This window comes from Lissotriton helveticus, chromosome 10, assembly GCF_964261635.1.
Source record: "Lissotriton helveticus chromosome 10, aLisHel1.1, whole genome shotgun sequence".
Classification (NCBI taxonomy): Eukaryota; Metazoa; Chordata; class Amphibia; order Caudata; family Salamandridae; genus Lissotriton; species Lissotriton helveticus.
This window is the reverse complement of record NC_136071.1, coordinates 419,160,631-419,181,760: the sequence shown is the minus strand read 5'-3', so window position 1 is coordinate 419,181,760 and position 21,130 is coordinate 419,160,631. Positions and strand designations below refer to the sequence as shown.

Below are 21,130 nucleotides of genomic sequence, written 5' to 3'. Positions count from 1 at the left end.
CTCTCTTTTTTATGTATTATGTGGGACTCTGCTCAAGCCGAGTCCCAAGGTTGTTGACAACACTTCCTGGTTTGAAGAATTGGCATCCAATCAGATCTGAGCATGAGATCAGGAGGTTTCACGGAGATTTGGCGTCCCTATAATTACAAATTTGAATTTCTTTTAATAACTCTACAACTACTGAATGGATTTACACCAAATAAGAAAAAAACACTTCTCTGGACCAATATGTACCTTTCTGTCACATGTGGTGTAATTCCGTTCATCGGTTTGGGCTGTAGCTGTGTCTAAAATCTCTATGGGAATTAACATAAGGAAAAGGAAAACATGTTTTAAAAACCTCCTTATTCTTGGTCCGCGCTTGACGGATCACCCCAAAACTTTCAAGACGGCAGCTGAAGTGAATGGCAAACTAGTTTTGAAAGTTTTGTGAGGATACGTCAAATGGCGCCAAAGTTATTAGCAAAACAAAAACTCTCTTTCTATGGAAACTGGGTCCTAGATATAATACCTACTGGCGACCACCAGTAGCTAATTAATATATATATCCTTGCAGTTCATCCACACTGAGACAGGATTATGGACACCATTTAGAGTGCAAAAATTATTTTATTTTCGTCAGCAGCTATCTGCCATGACGCGTTTCAGCCCGAAGGGTCTTGATCACATGACACACCCACAGCTGTGCTACCGCTTTTTATGTAGTTTTTTTCTCTTTTTCTTAAAGTGCTAAGTGCTACTAACTTGCAGTCATAGGCATGGAAAACAGACTCTGCTTGTGTTCTTTCCTTCTTTTTGGAACTCATAGTTTTTAAATTTCAAACATATGACATAGTTTTCCAATCGTTTTGCTTCACATGTAAAATCATCATGATTTATCAACATCCATGTTTAAATACATAAAATCAGACAAATTTGTTGCTATGCTTTAAGATCGCGAAAAGTTGAGGGACTCGAGTTTGTGGATTGATCCACCCTCTTCAAACTAATGCTAAAATTCTATTCAGTTGGTACTGTGCAGATTTGCTAATTCGGTCTGTAAACAAAGTGTATGTACACATTCTGACTGCCTAAGAAAGTGCTAAGTATTTAGTGCAAACCTTTATTGAGTGCATGTGCCTAATGATTAAAATGTGTGATTTGTGATAGCTAAAAAAAATTGAAATTCTAAAGATCGGAAGGGGGAGGTTTTGGGCTTTCTTGGCTCGTGCTGTTTCTACAATGTTTTTGTGTATTGGTATTAATACCTGTTTTTTGTAGTGGTACCTTAATTTTCAGTTCCCGCCCTTCTCCATGATGTTTATAAACAGGTATCTAAATCTTCCGTGGCGTCTAGACCACCAGGGTGTTTGGAATCCAGGTCAAGGATGTATTTTGTTTCTAGTTTGCGCAACATCCGTTCCCTCTTTCCCCCACTTTTGCTGGGTACTATGGAGTCAATCAAATAATATTTTAAATCCGTAGGATCGGAGTCATGGTGTTCAGTGAAGTGGTGTGCCACAGGGTATGTGATGTCTTCATTTTTGATGGCCCTTATGTGCTGGAGTATCCGTTTGTGACCTTGGAGTATAGTACTCCCTATATAGCGTAGGCCACATGGACACTCCAGCACATATATGACATGATCTGTCTTGCATGTGAGTGACTTCATACTTGTTCTGACCTGATCCCCAAATGGAGTTTTGTATGATGCCTTATTTAGGCCATATTGGCATGCTTTGCAAAGCTTGCAACGAAAGAATCCCTTGCGTTGCACAAGCCATGATGTGCCTTTTTGGGTTTCCAAATTGTTTTTACCAGACTATCTCGCATGGCCCGTGCCCTACTGTATGTAATGGATGGATTTCTTGGTAGTAGGTGGCCTATCGTGGGGTCATTAAGAACAACAGGCCAAATCCTTTTGATAATTTGTTTAATGGCCTTCTCTTGAGCGCTGTATTGTAAAATCAGTCTAAACCAGAGGTCTTCAAACTTTTGGATGCCGCGACCCCCCATGTCAACATTTTCAGGTGTAAGGTCCCCTCATGACAAAAATTTCCAGAATCTGCACGTGCATAAAACTCCAGCTCTGGTCCAGGCAGCACAAGTTTTGGTCCCAGAGCAGGTGTGGTCAAAAAGCCTGGATTCATGGCTCTGCCTGTTCCGCAGGTTAACAAACGGTTTCCTAAGCCTACATACTCAGGGGCAGATGTACAAGCCCGCTGCGCCACCACTGCGTCACTTTTTGTGATGTATTGGTGGCACAGGGGGCCCCTCCATATTTACAGGGAGAGGAAAAGCCACCCTGCGTGACTTTTCCTCTCCTCGTAAATATGACCCCTTCACATGCAGAACTGTGCGTGGAAGGGGATTTCCATGGGTGTTGCTGTGGGTGTTCCGAGGCAACACCCATTGAACAAGATACATCTCCATATTTACCAGAAATCGTAAATGTGGAGATGTGTGTGAATGCTATGCCACCCTAGAGGTGGTGTAGCAAGGCGCAACGAGGAGAAATGTTTTCCCTCTTTCAATGTGTGCTGCATTCTACAGCAGGCATTGAAAGGGGAATATGCTGATGTGATCCACAAGGAGGTACAAGAACCAAGATGGCGACTGAGCAGTAGGTCGTAAGCAGCACTGGTGAGACTGGACCAAGTCTCTTTTACAATTTAAACCCACGGTGATTCAAAACGGATCTCTTAGTGCGGGAGAATAAGGATAACGAAAGCAGGAAAGAAAGAAGAAGAAAGCGCAATCTCCCGACCACAGTATAGGCTCTGGGCTGTCTGTTCGAAGATAGCAAGCGGGCAGTCAGTGATCGACTCTCCCACCTGCTGAACTGTCTGGCAGAATCTGGAATGGCTCCGAAGCAGGTAGCGAGTACCGGGCCGAAGGCAGCGGCGGCAGCGGCTGCTGCCGCGCGCAGACTATGGGGTGAAGCTACAGCAGAGCGGAGATCGGCAGAGACTCTCGCGGAGCCCCGGCGGACATCAATCACGGACCCGGTGACAAAGGTCAAGGGGGGCACCATCCCTAAAAATTGGGCGAGCGAGCAAACAGGGGTAGATATGCTTAGGCGGGGGAAAGAGCAATCTGGACTGTTTAAAATCACTCGCTGCGAGGAGGCAGTGTCAGTTATCACAACGACCCCTGAAAATAAGCAAGATCTAGAGGCTAACCCATGAATTACAATCAAAAAAGGAAATGGCCTCCGCTAACTCAGGCATTTTACCAGATGAGTCTGACATATTTTCAGAGGGCCCACCTGTATCAGGTGATAATCTCGCAATGAGGGGAACTCCCATAGGTGAACTCACGCTGGAAAGAAATAATGTAGCAGGGGGTGAAAGCAGCACTGAAAACACCGGCATTGTAATGGCTCCTGATCTGGCTGTAACCACAGAAATAAGGGCATCTCTCATGTCGGCTAAGGCAATGGCCGCGATAACAACGGATGGCACGATTTGTCCACCAGGGGCTAAAATAGAGTCGGTTAAAGACAAGGTAAATGAACCCAGCGACTGTTTCCTGCCGCTTTCTGAGGGGGGAGAATGGTCTGATGACCTGAGTTCATCTCCAGGAAGCAGTGACTTAGACTCAGACCCTGAAGGGAGTGACACGGACACCCCATATACTACAAAGAAGTCAGATCTCCTGGTAAACCCACCAACCCGCAATAGAAAGAACTTAAAATGGGACTATTCCTCAGCAACGCCTCTAGCTGGTAAAACTCCTTTGGATGCCCTTACTCCTACTCCTACAACTACATTAGATGTTATACATCAGGCCATCCTCTCCCACAGGGAGGAGACACGCCAGGACAGTAGGAAGACACAGGCAGCAATGAGGACGATGCAGGGGGTGGTGAGGAAGCTATCCAAGGCCTGTACCCACATCGGAGAAAGGGTGACCAATCTGCAAGAAAGGATTGTTTCAACAGAGGCAGAGGCGTCCAATGCCTCTCATCAAGCAGAAGCTCATAGTGCCCAAATCAGTGACATCCAGTGGAAGCTGGAGGACTTTGAAAACAGGCAGAGGAGGAACAATCTCAGAGTCTTGGGTATTCAGGAAGGGGCAGAAGGATCAGATACTAGGGCCTTCATCATCGAATTGTTTAAATCTGCCTTTCCCGAGATATCTGACTGGAATTGGGCTGTTGAGGTGCAAAGAGCACACCGCACCCCGTTCAAAGTACGAGACACTGCAAGGGGGGACGGAAAGCCATGGGCTATCTTGATATGTCTAGGCAACTTTTTATTGCGTCAGGCAATCGCAGAGAAGGCTAGACCCGAGTCCAAGAGGTCAAGTGGGGGGGTTTCATTTTTCGTTCGCCCCGACTTCTGCCATGCAACGGTGGAGAGGTGATGGAGGTTAAGACAGTTAATCAGGCCCTTTCTGGAGAAGAAAGCTCAGGCGTTCCTTATCAATCCAGCACAAATAAAAGTGATCCATGATGGTCGGACCCATCACTTCTTTTCGGAAATCAAAACCAAAGACTTTTTGGGGACATTATGACTTTGTTCATGCTTTTTCCCCCCAAGGAGCATTTATAGGCTCTGCTTAAGATTAAGATAAGCTGATGTAGTGTCTTATTATGAGGGGGACCGCTCACATGGTGGGGTGAACTTTTCTTGATGCTTATTTGATTTTTATTGTACTTTGCGTAAACTAATAACGTATGGGTTCTGGAGGGTATATTGTCATGCCTTGTAAAATGACCCAGTCTACCACTGCTCTGTCCATCACATGCACAGACCACGGTCTGAGGGTTCTCAGAGGGTAATGGGAGGGGGGAGCGGGGTGGGGGGGAGGCGAGGGAAAGTGCAGGGAGGGGGAGGAAATCAGAAGAAAAGGAGAGTATATGGTACTATGTTTTGTTTACTTTACTCAGTGTGAGATCTTTTAAGCGTACACACTTGGTGTTGGTAAGGAGCAATCAAACTAGAAAAGGTACTATGAAAAATGGCAAATCTTAATATATGTTCCTTTAACGTTGGGGGATTGAACGATTGGAAAAAAAGGCAAAGATTGGCACAGTTTGTAAGGTCAACACGGATAGACATTCTATGTCTACAGGAGACACACTTGCCATGGGGGAAAAGGCAGTGGCTGAATATTAGAGGGTTTGAGATTCTGGCCTGCTCCCCCCAGACTTCGACAATCAGAGGGGTGGCAATCCTGGGCAAAAGCTCACTAGGAGGTATAAAGCGGAACAAGGCTGACTCACTAGGAAGGATCTATGGTTCCAGCCAAGATGACCCAGAGGTATTTAATACATTAGAGAATGAACTAACCAATCGGCCCACTCCCATCGTTATTTGTGGGGATTTAAATATCTCCGCCGATTTTATTAACAAAGCTCCGTATACAGGTCAGGAACCTCGGGTTTTTAAAGCTCTGAGCTCCCTGATCAGTTCACATGGATTAGGGGACGTCTGGGGTAATAAAATGCCTAATAACCGATGGTTCACTTATTTTTCATATCCTTATCAAAGCTACACAAAATTGGACTATTTTTTTATATCTTTATCAGAGCTGAGGAAAGTCAGTATAAGGAAACTACCTAAAGTAATCTCCGATCATAGTCCTCTTATAATGAGTTATGATATTGGCACAACGGTGGCAAAGTAACCTAGATGGACCTTTAATAGAAAGTTGTTAGTGGACAATGGGTACTTAGATCATATGAGGAAATGGACTGTGGCATTCTTTAATGAAAATTGTTATAGCACATTGAGAAATAATGTTTGGTATGCCTTTAAGGCCGCCCTGAGAGGTGAAACAGTGAGCTATGCTGCCCGGCTGCGGAAACAAGAAACATCTGAGAACAATAGGATGTTAGGTCTACTGGTAGCTGCAGAGGAGGAACATGAGAGGGATGGTAAAGTGAGTCAACAGAAAATTAGCTTCATTAAGGCAGAGATTAATAAATGAATGGCAAAGAAGGCAGCCAGTGAATATCGTGTCTACAGGTGCAATAGGTACGAAACAGGAGAGCGAGCAGGAAGAGCAATGGCGCTGCATATTAGACAAAGAGCCAATAGAAATATAATAGTGAATATACAGGAGAATGGCTGCGACTATGGGGAACCAACAGATATCCTGAGAGTATTTAAAAACTTTTATCAGGTGCTGTATCAGGAAGAGGGAGTGTCAGATGGGTCAAATGGATATTGTGAGGAAGTAGGTCCTGCACTTGATGATGTTGATAAGGAGTCCTTGGAGCATGATGTGTCCATGAATGAGATCTATGAGGCATTATAAGCAAGTGAGCGGTGGGTGCACAGCCTGTGGTGTTTGTTTAGTATTTGGTTAGCTGACGTTTAACTGGTTTGGGTGCTCCTTTAAAGTGACGTGTCCGTCCCTGCACGTCGATGTGAAATTAAACTATATAGTGCTACCAGCAATTTGGGAGCCTCCTTATGTAGGGCACACCTTTGGTTCCAATGATTGGACTCCACTCGATTTTATATGAATTCATTTATTTCTTCATAATGAATTTATTAGAAGATTGTGTTATTCGTTTTTATGTCATATTTCCCACTTGGATGTAACAAATTCAAATTTCTTCTCATTTTATATGTGGCTCCAATGCATTTCGGGCATTTTTGCCCTTCTTCCGGGAGCTCTGTAAACACAAGGATATAGCATAGGTATATAGTGTCAAAACATCATACAATACATACATTTGTTCTAAACTAGTGTGGTGCTATCGTGTCTGGTACATCGTGTCTGTGTGTGAACAAACACCCGTTATGTGAAAAAACCTTAACCCGATAGGTCCAGTATTCGGGAAAAACGCTTACATGTTTATAGGTCGTCTCATGCATCTAATGTGCAATCTGTAAAAAATATAAAACGTGTGAGGGACTGCATCGGTTTGCAGTACGATTATAGCGGAACACGTTTAAAATGCAGCGTCTTGCCGACTTACTTGAGAATTCTGTGATAATCTCTTAAGCGTGGGTTCCGTGACTCGCCATTACCGCGGCTGGGTTAGGTTGTATTGCGGGACGCGCCCCTTAATAAACGTAGATAACGGGCTAAAATCAAGTGTGTGGTGTGGAGCTAAACAACAGGCTGTGTTCTGTTACTCGCGCTAGTGATAAAGTGAATGACGGACTAAAATCGGATGTGTGGTGTGAAGCTTAACAACGGACTGTGTTCAGTAGTTAGCGTTTCTGTGTGTGAATAAAGTGTGCCCTACATAAGGAGGCTCCCAAATTGCTGGTAGCACTATATATGTTTCATTTCACATCGACGTGAAGGGACGGACACGTCACTTTAAAGGAGCACCCAAACCAGTTAAACGTCAGCTAACCAAATACTAAACAAACACCACAGGCTGTGCACCCACTGCTCACTTGCTTATAATCAATTAATAGATCTGCCTCATAGGAGGGGAGCACGCTAATTAAACCATGCCATACGAGGACATTACGAAATCTAATGATGCTAAAGCGAATACTTTTGCCTAAGACGAAAATGAGGCTTCTCGAATATATGCCCTAATTCACGAGGATTTAGCTCAAAGCTCACCCACACGCACTAAGGAACAGTGCATCAAACAACTACTTTACCTTTCCAAAAGAGAAACAAACCAAAAACTTCATGCCAGCACACTGGTTAAATATCATCCAGCTTCGCGCATCCCTAGAGGTCTACGGATAGCGTTAAAACCCTCTCTTTGCAAGAACTCCAAGGCATTCCAAGAGAAATGGTACGCCATTTGAAATAAATGTAGCCTGGATCTCATACTACTCATAGTGGAAGAATTGTCCGCAATCTTGGCCGAATTGAATATAGAAATCAAAGAAACTGAAAAGGAACTCAATGAAATGGTCACAGCTGAGGAATGGTCCAAAACACTAGAGGACATTAAGATACAACTAGACAGACATTCAAAAGAGATAAATGAAAGGAAGATGCGCAAGTTCAAGCGTGATACCTTGGACTACAACTTGGGGAGGTGTATACATGGGCGGACGTTTACGCCCAACGTAGATGCAACAAACCATAAAATCAACAAACGGACACATCATCTTCTGTGAGTGATACATCAACCAGACTCCAAAAACAACTCAACGTCAACTTACCAAGTTCATCCTCCAGATCATTGGAACTACTGTCGCAAACTGGATCTTTATCTAACAATACAACCACAGCGGCACCTTTTTTAGAGCATGGCCAAGACGACACAGCAGACCCAGGAGGGGTAACAACCAAAGAAAAAGAAAAAGAGAAGGAACAACCAAGCCAAAACACGAGGAGTACCACGGTTCAGAAAAAGAAGAAGAACACCTAGTCATCAACATATCAAACTATGACCTCATGCCCCATGAGATGAAACTATTAGAGAAAGGAACATCGTTCATACCCACAAGCAACACCAATCTATTAGAAATGAAAGTTAACACTTTTAAATTCACTAGAAAACTAAGACTTAGGCATTTTTTGATAACATACAGCCACCCTCCATGGAAATTAAATCGGATCAATTAAGGGGTCTAGGACCTCAAAGCAGCTACCAAGCGCCTGTAAGCCACAAGAGCATTGATATGTTTGAAAACCTGGTCAAACAGGATTTGTCCAAATTGAACTTCCGTAAACAACACAGAAGGAATGTCACACATAGAGATTTGGATACCCTTAAAAGGTTGGCCAACAATGAAAGAATAAAATGCATAAAAGCTGACAAGGGAGGAGCCCTAGTAATCGTCAACTCAGAAACGTACGACAAAAAGGTGTTGGAACACATCAATGATACTGAAACATATATGAAATTAGAAGGCAACCCCACCACTATATTTAAACAAAAGCTTGCGGATATAGTGAACACAGCTGTAGAAGAAGGAACTGTCAATGATAGAACTAAAAGAAAACCCGAAAAGTCCCACCATATATTTGGTGCCAAAAATACATAAAAACGCGGTAGACCCTCCATACAGACCAATTGTATCCACCAGAGGATCCCTACATGAAACAGTAGGAACATTTTTGGACAAATACCTACAGCCTATGGTAAAAACTATGACGAGCTACATAAAAGACACTACCGACTTTTTGTTAAAACTATCGTCCATACAATTGGACGGCACTAAGGAGTTTCTATTATGCACGGCGGATGTACAAGCATTATACACCTCTATCCCACACGCCGGGGGGATAGAAGCGATGGAAACCGCGATATTGAATTCAGACATTGATCCATCTATGCAGAAATTTCTCATGGAACTGATAATTTACACACTATACCACAGTTATTTTGAGTACAACCAAACATGGTACCTGCAACTATCGGGGACCTCGATGGGCAATTGCGCCGCACCTACATATGCGAATGTTTACATGAAGCAATATGAAGAGGATAACATTTACACAGATTCAGAATGGATGAATAACATTGAAATCATGGTACGGTACGTAGACGATGTATTTATCATATAGAACAACACGAAAGATAAGCTACAAACAGCTCTAGAAAAATTGAACAGGACAAACGACCACATCCAATTCACGTGGGACATTCAAGACAAACAAATCACCTTTCTGGATGTACAGATCACATTGACTCCCACTGGCATTGAAACAGATTTATTCCGTAAACAAACTGATAGAAACAACACCCTTCATTTCTCAAGTTTTCGCCAACCTTCACTCAAAAGATTTTTGCCATACTCACAAATGGTGCGAGCTAAACGAATAGTATTCAATGATACACAAGCAACCATGCGAGTTAAAGAGATGGGTCACAGATTTGCCCAGAGAGGATATCCCATACCTTTGATTGAACAAACACAGGATTGAATGATGAAGATTCCCAAGGAGAATTTATTAAAGCAAACAGAAAGACGTGAAAACACTAGGATGGTGCTAGTATCGAAATACTCCACGTTGAGTTCTAACTTTAAAAGGATCATCCTTAGACATTGGCCTATCCTGACCATTTCCCCAGATTTTAACTCAATCTTTAAGGACCCACCTATCTTCGCATATACCAGGAATAAAAACATCAGAGAAATCTTGACGACAAAAACAGAGGAAACACAGGAATACAAGGGAACTCGCCCATGTGCCAATTGTAATAACTGCAATAACGTGATGAAAGGAAATATGATTACCCATCCGATGAAAGGATTTAACATCAAGTTAAAAGTTAACGCAACATGTGATACTATGAACGTTATTTATATGATCAAATGCCCATGTGGCCAGGTATATGTCGGCAAAACCGAAAGAAAGATCAAAACTCGGAACAATGAGCACAAGTCTAACATAAGAACAAAAAACATTAAATCATCGATTGCCGTACATTTCAATGATCACCAACATCACATTTCTCAAATGAAGTTTATCATTTTGGAAACCATAATCAAGAAGGAAGGAAGAGACAATACCAAATTCATGCTACAAAGGGAAAACAACTGGATTTACAGACTCAATTTGATGAAGCCGTTTGGATTGAATGACAGGATGGAATATGCTTGCTAGCTGTAATTGTTTAACCCAGTTTGGATTATGATGCATCTGTAAATGAATGCTTGTGGGTAATTCACTTAAACATGACATACTAACATTTCTTACAATCGACATTGTTCAACTTTATTCCCACACAGAAACGCTAACTACTGAACACAGTCCGTTGTTTAGCTTCACACCACACATCCGATTTTAGTCCGTCATTCACTTTATCACTAAGTTATAGAAACAAAGGTTCCTAGCTTATTTAAATTTTTAACAATACAATATAGCACACAATGGACTACTATACGATAACTTGTTCCTGCCCAGCCGGGCCGGAAGTTTATTTTTTCAAACAATGTCAATTTTGACACAATATTTTCAAACAATTAGTATGACACAAGCCTGTGCCGTACTTAGAAGAGGAGAAAATAGAGAAAAGGTGAAAGGGGTGTCTTCAGGCAAGGAAAAAGAGCAAAATAGGGCACTTTATAATTGAAAAGAAATAGTGACAGTGTCGCCTGGAGTGAAACAAACAATCTCAAATTATGAAATGCTACATGTATGTACACTCATAGGTGTCGACGTTTCGATCCCTTCGCTCAATTATTTAATTGGGATCATCATCAGGACTTAATAAATAGGGTTGCCTGAATATAACAAAGCCTGTTGAGAAGATAAGAAAAACAAGCACAAAGAGAAATCTTTAGAGAAATTTTAAGAGAGCAGTAAACGCATGCCTTAAAATACCTTTTTACAACTGCGATCGCAAATTGTGACATGTGCTGAGTGAATGTGCCTTTGTGAAGCAAACAATCAGGTTCGTAATTTATATTTTTATTTTAACATTTTATTTACATACTGATACTCGGAATCGCAGTGATTCAAGTGCAGAAAACGCTGGAAGTTTGTGCACAACGAGTGACTGTGGGGATTGTGCAATGGTGTGTATAGTGAATATGGGATCCTTATGGCTCAGTGAACTGGTGTTAGAGCCGGGGCACATGCACGTTTGGTTTTATTATGATATTGGGCATTACAGGCACTATTGGTCATTTCAGCACATACCTCTATGTTTGGAAGAGGTTTTGAATGAGGCGTCAACCTTGCTAGGGGCGCCTAGGGGAAGCATCCAGGGGTTCGATAACTTGTCCTGGTCGAGGACTTTAATTATTTCCCATCGCGGTTTTAAGTCGGGCTGTGGGAAAAATATTTGTTTCAGTATCCGTGGATAGGGTGGGACAGTGACCAGGTAAGCTAGTCAAGATACCTACCCATTGTGGGCTCGTTTTGAAACGTGTAGGTTTCCAACCGAATCTTGATGGCTCAATAGTAGAAAGTGCCGATTTAAGCGTGCTGAAATAAATAATATTACAGGTTTGGGTTTGCCAAAATTAAGCTTGGGAAGTCTAATTGGGCCATGGTGAGGGGCATTTTACCTTGTTATTCGTTCTTGGAGGGTGCCTTAGGGGCTCGGTGGCCACTGGTAAAGGATCAGTAGATGTGCACTCAATATACAAACAATGTCGTCAATACTGCAATACAAGTAAAGAGAGAGGTTTGCAAGGCGCCCAATTCGTGAAATTGAGTCAGAGTCAGGCTGCAGCCACCGAAGAGGAGCCACTTACCGAAGATGGATAAAACTCGCGCTTGGTCGGGGTGTCCAGTATCAATGCCGGTTACCGCTGATGTTCGCAGGCTCGTTTATCCTAGAATAGCGTCTGGTCACGTGGAAGTGACTTTGGGCGCCATCTTGGAACGGTGTTCCCGTCATGACTGGCTGTGAACAATGAAAGAGTGCTTGGGCGCTAACACGGGCGCCATTTTGAAGTGTCCCGGAGTTGGGATGAACTTTTAAAGTTAAAAAGCCATTCCCCCATGATCTGGAGTTTAGAAATGGGATCAAATTGCGGAGAATTAGGTAGCGCAGATTGCTTGGCAATGGAACTGCTTGGTAAAGAGCCTAGAGTCAAGCGAGTTTGAGGTCTGCTACCGGGGTAGTCCAACATTTAAACAATTGCAGGGGTGATGTGTGAAGTGAAGGGATTGCATGCATAACAGTGAAGCATTTGTGATACATATATATGTTCATTAAAAACTAGTAAAAAACTAATAGATGGGAGCACTGAGTCTCTTTGCTTTGAAGTTCCATAATTCAGTATTGTATATTCACAATAGAGTGGTCCAGTCCTCACTTCGGTTCAATCCAGTGTGGATGGTGTTGAACTGTATAATAGATTTCAATTCCTCACGATTCAGAATTTGTTGCAGATTGCCGCCTCTTTGTGGTAATTTTACTGATTTCAAGACTGTCCATCTCAAATCGTCAGCCGTGTGTTTCATGGATGAGAAATGTTCCACTAGTGGGGCATTGAGAGTCCCACATCTTATGCGGCTCCGGTGTTGGCTTATGCGTGTCTTCACCTTCTGTGTGGTTTGTCCCACATACATTTTTGGACAGGGGCATAAGACCGCATAAATTACATTGCAACTGTTACAGTTTGTTAAGGTTTTCATTTCATTCGTGACATTATTGTGACTGAACGTGCGCCCCTCCAGTGTCAAATCACACACAATACATTGTCCGCATTTTACATGCCCTGTCACAGGTGGTAAGCCCCAGTTGGACTCAATCGTGTTACTTATAGGTGTTGTAGGTAGGGCCGCCCTAACAAGATGGTCTTTTATATTTTTACTTTTTTTGAACGCAAACAATGGCTTTTCAAAATTTAATTGGCCTGTGTTCAGGATTGACCAATGCTGAAGGATTGTCTTGCGAATTTGATTCGAAACTGGGGAGAAAGTGGTTACACAGGCAATTCTATCAGATCTCTCCCTACTCTTTGGTTCAAGTAAGACGTCTCGGGGGCAGTACCAAGCTCTTTTAGCAGCATTCCTGACTAATCTTTTTGGGTATCCCCGCGCTTTAAGTTTGGATGACAGAACATCTGCCTCTCTGAAGTAGTCCAGTTTTGATGAGCAGTTGCGTCTTATACGGAGGAATTGTGAGTAGGGAGAGAATCTTTAAGGGCTTTAGGATGATTACTATCATACCTCAACAGTGTGTTGCGTTCGGTTGGTTTCCTGTACAGTCGGGTTAGTAATTCACCTTCCTCATGGTAAATTGTCAAATCGAGGAAAGGGATCTCTGTTTTATGATGGGAGAGGGTGAACTGTAGGTCATCACAGTTATTATTTAGCCAGTGTAAGAAGGACTCTAAGGTCTTCTCATCCAGATTCCAAATTAGAAAAATATCATCTATGTATCGTCGCCAGATGGCGATCCCAGAGCGGAATGGATTGAAATCCGAAAGGATCGTGCCTGTCTCGAGCGCGTCCATAAACAGAATTGCCAGGTGGGGGGCAAAAATAGCCCCCATAGATGTACCCTTTATCTGCTGGTAGAATACCCCATCAAAGACACAATTCCAATATCTGGAGTATGAATAGTGTCGGTACTCTATGGGGTCTGGGCCTGGAGTCAAGGATTTTCTGAATGACCCGTAGAGCCGCTCCTTCACTTTATCACTAGCGCGAGTAACAGAACACAGTCCGTTGTTTAGCTCCACACCACACACTTGATTTTAGCCCGCCATCTACGTTTATTAAGGGGCGCGTCTCGCAATACAACCTAACCCAGCCGCGGTAATGGCGAGTCACGGAACCCACGCTTAAGAGATTATCACAGGATTCTCAAGTAAGTCAGCAAGACACTGCATTTTAAACGTGTTCCGCTATAATCGTACTGCAAACCGATGCAGTCCCTCACACGTTTTATATTTTTTACAGATTGCACATTAGATGCATGAGACAACCTACAAACATGTAAGCATTTTTCCCGAATACTGGACCTATCAGGTTAAGGTTTTTTCACATAACGGGTGTTTGTTCACACACAGACACGATGTACCAGACACGATAGCACCACAATAGTTTAGAACAAATGTATGTATTGTATGATGTTTTGACACTATATACCTATGCTATATCCTTGTGTTTATGGAGCTCCCGGAAGAAGGGCAAAAATGCCCGAAATGCATTGGCGCCACATATAAAATGAGAAGAAATTTGAATTTGTTACAACCAAGTGGGAAATATGACATAAAACCAAATAACACAATCTTTTAATACATTAATTTTGAAGAAATAAATGAATTCATATAAAATCGAGTGGAGTCCAATCAAGGTGTGCCCTACATAAGGAGGCTCCAAAATTGCTGGTAGCACTATATATGTTTAATCTATGAGGCATTGCAAGAGCTAGCAAATTGTAAGGCAGCAGGGCAGATAGTATTCCACTGGACGCCTATAAGAATCTCTCAAATGAATTAGCCCCAATACTTTTAGACTTATTTAATGGAATAATATGTACTGGTTGAATCCCTGATACATGGAAAGAGACTAATATAGTCGTATTCCACAAAAAAGACAAACCCAAAGAAAACCCTGGGTCATACAGACCGATATCTCTTATGAATGCGGATACTAAGGTCTATGCCAAGATTCTAGCCAAGAGGCTAGGGAGGGTCATCAGCGTTCTGGTCTCCCCTTGGCAGCATGGATTCATTCCAGGCCGAGGAACAACTGATCACATAAGACGTGCCATCACTTTGTTTGACTCCCATGCTGCCACGGGGGGGGGGGCGGATGGCCATGATCCTCCTTGACGCGGAAAAGGCATTTGACCGCGTAAGGTGGGAATATCTGTGGGGAGTGTTGGTCCGGAGGGGGTTTGGCCCAAAAATTCTGAATGCTCTTAAAGCTATGTATAGCTATCCAACGGCTAGGGTGCAGCTAATGGGTAAGAGCTCGGAAAAGATAGCTATCACAAGGGGGACACACCAGGGCTGTCCCTGCTCACTTATACTGTTTGCACTGTATATAGATCCACTGGTGCGACCGTTATTGGGATGTAGGGACATCAAGCCGGTAACTATTAATGGGTTTGACACCAAACTTTTAGCCTATGCGGACGATCTAGCAGTGATTACCCCTGAACCCATCGCGGCAATGCGAGCAATTGTCAAGATTACTGGTGAGTATGGTGGATTTTCAGGATACCGTTTGAATGAGGGTAAAACCCAGATAATTTGCACCAACAATATTATTAAAACCGATATCAGATATGTCGAGTCTGCGGTCTATCTTGGAGTTATAATTAATACAGCCACTGAATCAATTATTGGAGACAACTTTACACCACTGCTAAAAACAATTGCCGCTGATCTCAAAAGAATTGACGTATTACATCTGTCCCTCATAGGTAGAGCAAATGTTTTAAAAATGACGATGTTTCCAAAGATTTTGTACATCCTCCGAGCTATACCGTTCTTTATCGAGGAAGCTGTGATTAAATCAATGGAAACAATTTTTATGAATTTTCTATGGCAATACGGCAAGACTAGGAGGGCTATAAAATTTATGTCTCTACCCCAGGAACAGGGTGGGATGGGAATTCCTAATCTTAGATATTACCATTGGGCTTGCTTGCTTTCCCAGATGGCAGTATTATACGACTCATGTACTGGAGGGGCCAATAGGCCCAGAAGGAATCAAAACCCCCCCTCTATATATGAACTATTACTGGGCAGGGTGGCGTTTGGGGTATTAGTTAGGAAAACAGAGTGGCGCTATTTCAAGAAGAGCAGATATATATTTAAACGCAGTGCTTGGGAGGTTTGGAAAATGGTGCAAAAGTTATGGGCAATTCGGAAAATCAATCACTATACACCACTTTGGCAATCTGGCACTTTCTCACAAATCAGTAGTGATGGTATGTGGAGACACTGTGAGCAGTTGGGCATTAGAACTGTAGGAGATATTATGGAGGATAGTGCAGTACTCAGCTTTGAGTTAATGCAACAGAAATTTGGCATATCTGATAATCAGAGGTTTAAATATACACAGGTATCTCAGACACTAAAGGCCATTAGACCTCGGATATGCCTTGGGAACAAAAGCAGCCTATTGGACCACTTATTAAAGGGAGGCAGAAGGGTCAAAGAGATCTATGGGATCTTAATGAGTAGTATACAGGATGATTTTGAGAAATGCGAGGTCTCCTGAGCCCAGAAACTGGGAAACCCAGACGTGGATCTGGATAAAGCGCTGCACCTAGATAAAAAAGTACTCCGAGCCTCAAATTTAAGGGCCCAACACTATAAAACGTTATTTAATCTTTATTATACGCTAGATAAACTGTTTAAATGGGGCAAAAGGGATGACAACAATTGCCCAAGGTGTATGCAAGGACCAGCCAATCTACTACATATGTTTTACGATTGTGAAAAATTAAATCCAGTTTTTACGGAAATTGAGATGTTTCTGTAAGAACTACTAGCTCTGAAGATTAAAATATCCCCTACACTAATGATACTAGGTTCCGACAGTAAGCTGAAGCTTCAGAAAGAGATTGAAGCTTTTGTGTTTATATGTACTTCAGTTCTACGTATCCTTATGTCTTTGGGCTGGAAGGACGCATCTGCTCCGTCCATGCTGGAATGGCGGACTACGCTTCTAGGGATACATAACATTGAATCCTCCCTGTATGAGGGTAAGGGCTGGAGAATGCGTGAGATTGGCTTTAAGATCTGGGCCCCATTAAAGAACTGGAGGGACCTACAAATTAATTCGAAAATAGATTCTAATTACCTTAATCACTGTATGCATATAGGCACAAACACTGTACCGCAGACTGGTTTATTATTTAATTAATGTTAAAAAATTGTTTTCCTACATTGTATAAATGCACGAAGATTTTCTCTATTTGAGTTTTCGATTGATATAACAGTATGAAAATGAATTATCTATGTATTTGATTCTCTTTTTTGTACCAGAATATTCTCAATTAAAAAAGAAAAAAAAAAGAAAGGGGAAAATGCCTGTAGTGATTGTTTTTGTGCAGGAAGGTGCCCCTTCCTGCACAAAAACAATCTCCCCACGACACAGGCATCCTTGCACCATGGTGCAAGGGTTCCTGTGCCGGCGCATGGCTGAAGCTTGTGCGCCAGCGCGGGGGAAGGACAGAGATGCGACATATTCTTGTAAAATGTCGCATCTCTGTGCTTTCCAAACTAACGGAGCACGGCGCAGCAAAATGACTTAACGCACCTTGCTGCGTTACTTGTTGTAAATCTGCCCTAACGTGCTTTAACATTTTTACAACTCCAGCACATCCACAGGACCAAATTCTCACGAGTGCCAAGATGCAATGAGACTTGTATAAATTGTTTTTATAAGGTAAATTATTCTTATAATAGAAATTGGCAAAAGTGAAAAACATTTTGGGGCAGATTTACAAGCCCTTTGCGTCACTTTTGCATCACTTTTAACATGGGAAAAGTGATGCAAAAGTGGCGCAAGGGGCTTGTAAAGCCGCCCCTTGGTGTACAGAAAAAAACCTTTCAAGATGTATGAATGTCTTTTCTGTTCTTGGTTAATTTAATTTGTTGTTGACCTGTGACATTCTTAACTTCCTGGAGTTTTATTCACAGCTGCTGCTTGATAAAACTGTTTAAATGTAAGGAATAGGTAGAGTGGGGGCCCAGGGGGTATCGGAGCCAGAAAAAAAGAAGCCTCTGTAACCAGTTTACAAAGGCATGTAAATATGCAAATGGTCTTTAACGACCTGTCAAAAACTCGGGTGTGCCGGAGCTAAGACTCCAGACACTGCCCAGCCCACAGCAGCTCGAGCTGCACTGCAGCAGCCTGGGCTGAGACACAGACGTGCCCTTGTAGTGCCTTGGGCCTGGGCAGAAGTTTGATTGGTAATGCGCGACCCCCTTTGTATCACTCCACGCCCCCCCTGGGGGTCGCGCCTAAGGGGGGGCGTAGTGCTCCGGTCCGTCCAGGGAGTGTGCGTAGTGTTGCCTACTTCGCGATTCACAAAGTAGGCGTAGTAGACAGACTACGCACACGCTATGGAGGAGCGAAGTTGCCTGCCACCCGCCTCCCTCCCGCCCTCTCCTGCGCATTTGTGTGGAAGAAGTCGGCGATAAACCAGGAAGAGGGAGCCCCGGGACGCCTCATCTCAGGTAAGTTGTTTTCATTCGTTTTATAATGTTTTTAATGATTTTAAGGGCATTTAGAAGAGGGCGGGTGGCGCGTAGTGGGGCTACGCGAAGTGTGTGGGTGTGCGTAGATTCCCCCCACTTCGTGATGCTTCACGTAACCCCACTACGCCCACTACGCCCAGGGTTAGTTGCGCCCCCCAGTTTGAAGACCACTGGTCTAAACTCCCTTGTGTTGTTACTCTTATTTTCATCTCTTGTATCTGTTTCATGTCCCTGTGTTTTAGATTTTGTTAATATGTCAGATCTGTTGGCTAGATTGCTTTTCTTAATTGCCCTGTTAATGCATTTGTGGGAATAGCCCCTTTGTAAGAACCTGAATGTGATTGCCTGTTGCACTTTTTTGAGGTCATCCCCAGTACTGCATGTTCTTTTTAGTCGCAACATCTCACCATAAGGTATACTTTGTATGAGATGTCAAGGGTGTGAGCTTGACATTTGTAATACTGCGTTCCCAGCTGTTTCCTTTCTATAGGCCTTATTTTCCAACTTAGATCTGTACATCTAAGAAGCTCACCACTTCAGTGCTAATGTTTGCGGTAAATTTTAGGTTGATCTCATCTGTGTTAATTCTATCAATGAACTCCCTTGCGCCCGATCAAATCACAAAGAGATCATCGATAAAACGTAGCCAGAGTTTCACATTTCCATTGTATTCATTTACATATCATTTTTTTAGTACCAGCTCCTCCCACCAGCCCATGTGCAGACACACGTAGCTGGGGGAGAAGCTGGCACCCAAAGCTACTACACACAACTGCTGGAATAAAGTGTTTTGGAACATTAATATATTATTATAGAGGCAAAATTCCACCAAACGTAATAACATTTTGCTGTGAGTATTCAAGTGTGCTGGTCTGATATTTAAATAATGTTGCAATGACCTTAGACCGTCATGATGGTTGATACTTGTATACAAGGCGGAAACGTCAAGTGTAATTGGAAGATAATCTTCCTGGCATATGAAATCCTGTATTTTATTCAGAAAGTCGCTAGTGTCTCTAACGTATGACGGTAGTTGGTGAAGATGTTCTTGTAAAAAGAAATACGCAAATTGTGACGAAGGTTCTAACAGACTTTTGCGTACTGATATTATCGGTTGCCCTGGTGGCTGGATCGGATTTTTGTGGATTTTAGGTATAAAATATATTACAGTGACACTTGGATTTTCATTCTTTAAAGACTTGTATTCCTGCATAGATATTAAACCTGCGCTTTTCCATGCCAGGAGCTTGCTTTAATATTCATGATACATGGTTTTTAATGATAAAATGTCTGTTTTCTTGTAGCATGCTTTGTCTTGTAACTGGCTCATGGCTTCTTCCACATATGCCTCCTTGCCCCAGATAACCAAATTTCCACCCTTGTCTGAGTTGCGTATTATAATTTGCGGGTTGTTCTTCAATTTTGTTATCAATTGATTATATCGCTAATGTTGCAAGTTGTATTTAGATTTGTTTCTTCTTTGAACATCCTGCACTTTATGATTTAGTTGTTTAATTTCTATAGTCACGTTTTCATGAAATATATCGATAGCATCTCTTGGAGTGATTAGATTGAATGTTGATCTGGGTTTGAATGGTGTTTTAGCTTCTTCATGTGCCAATGTCCTTGTCTCAGTTGTTGGTTCTTTGTTATCCTGTGTTGTAACTTTTTGTGTTTGCTGTTTCACTTTCTCTACCTAGCTCCTGTAGATCTGTAAGTGTTGATAGGTTTAGGAGAGGTGATTGCAAGGCTGATTTTTCCTATCCCTGTGTTGTTTCGGATGATTTGTTTTGCAACAAATGGTATGTTTTGAGTATTAATTTACGTATGCTTTTGAAATTGTCCATGCGTGTAGTAGCATAATTAAAAGTACTTTCGGGGCAGTACGATATACCCAAAGATAATAATTGTTCCTCTGCTTTGTTTAGGTCTACTTTGGCAAGATTGATGATTGTTTTGTCATCGGTGCCGTTATCTGTTAATTTTTTTTCCATCTGCGGTTGTTCGGTTTCCTGTTGGTGTTGTTTGCGCTTTTGTTACACTTTTGTCCTTTCTCTCGGTTTCCTGGAACCACTTTTGTTTGGTTTGTTTGAGTTCTTGGGCGCAGTGTTTGTCTGCGCTACTCCACAAATCCAGTACTTCAAGTAATGATATTTTAGATGGAATGGTTGCGGCCCCTGCATGGTGTGATTCTTGTTCAGCCTCGCTCTCCAACACTGAGCTTAGGTCAGAATTGGACGTGTTAACATTCCCTTCCCTGGTACTTTGGTTGCTTGATGTTGTGGCTTTTGCCCCTCCGAATTTGGATACTTTCAGTGTGTCATATTTTCGGGCAAATGTAGTCCATTTTATCTCTATGGAACTTAAATACTTTTCTCTCCCGAATGTGTTCCTCTTCCTTGAGTAACCGTTTAATCATCTCATCTCCACCTCTGGATTCTGTCCTAATAAACTCAGTTCTTTTTCTTTTTCCTCAATTTTTTCTTGTAGTTTTCATCTGTCTTTTTCCGCAAATTTCACCAATATGACAACTAATTTCCTTGAAGACTCCAAATTGGTCTCCGCCCACTCTTTCATCATAGCAATATCTGGATTCTCATAGCTGGGGCCGTAAGTATCCTTAGCCCACGTGG

The 21,130-nt window shown here is 42.4% G+C and overlaps 1 protein-coding gene across 1 annotated transcript in view; it reads left to right on the top strand.

Moving 5' to 3' along the window:
* CDKL4 (cyclin dependent kinase like 4) overlaps positions 1-21,130 on the top strand; it is an 843,500-nt gene that overhangs the window by 216,140 nt on the left and 606,230 nt on the right. The window lies entirely within an intron of this gene.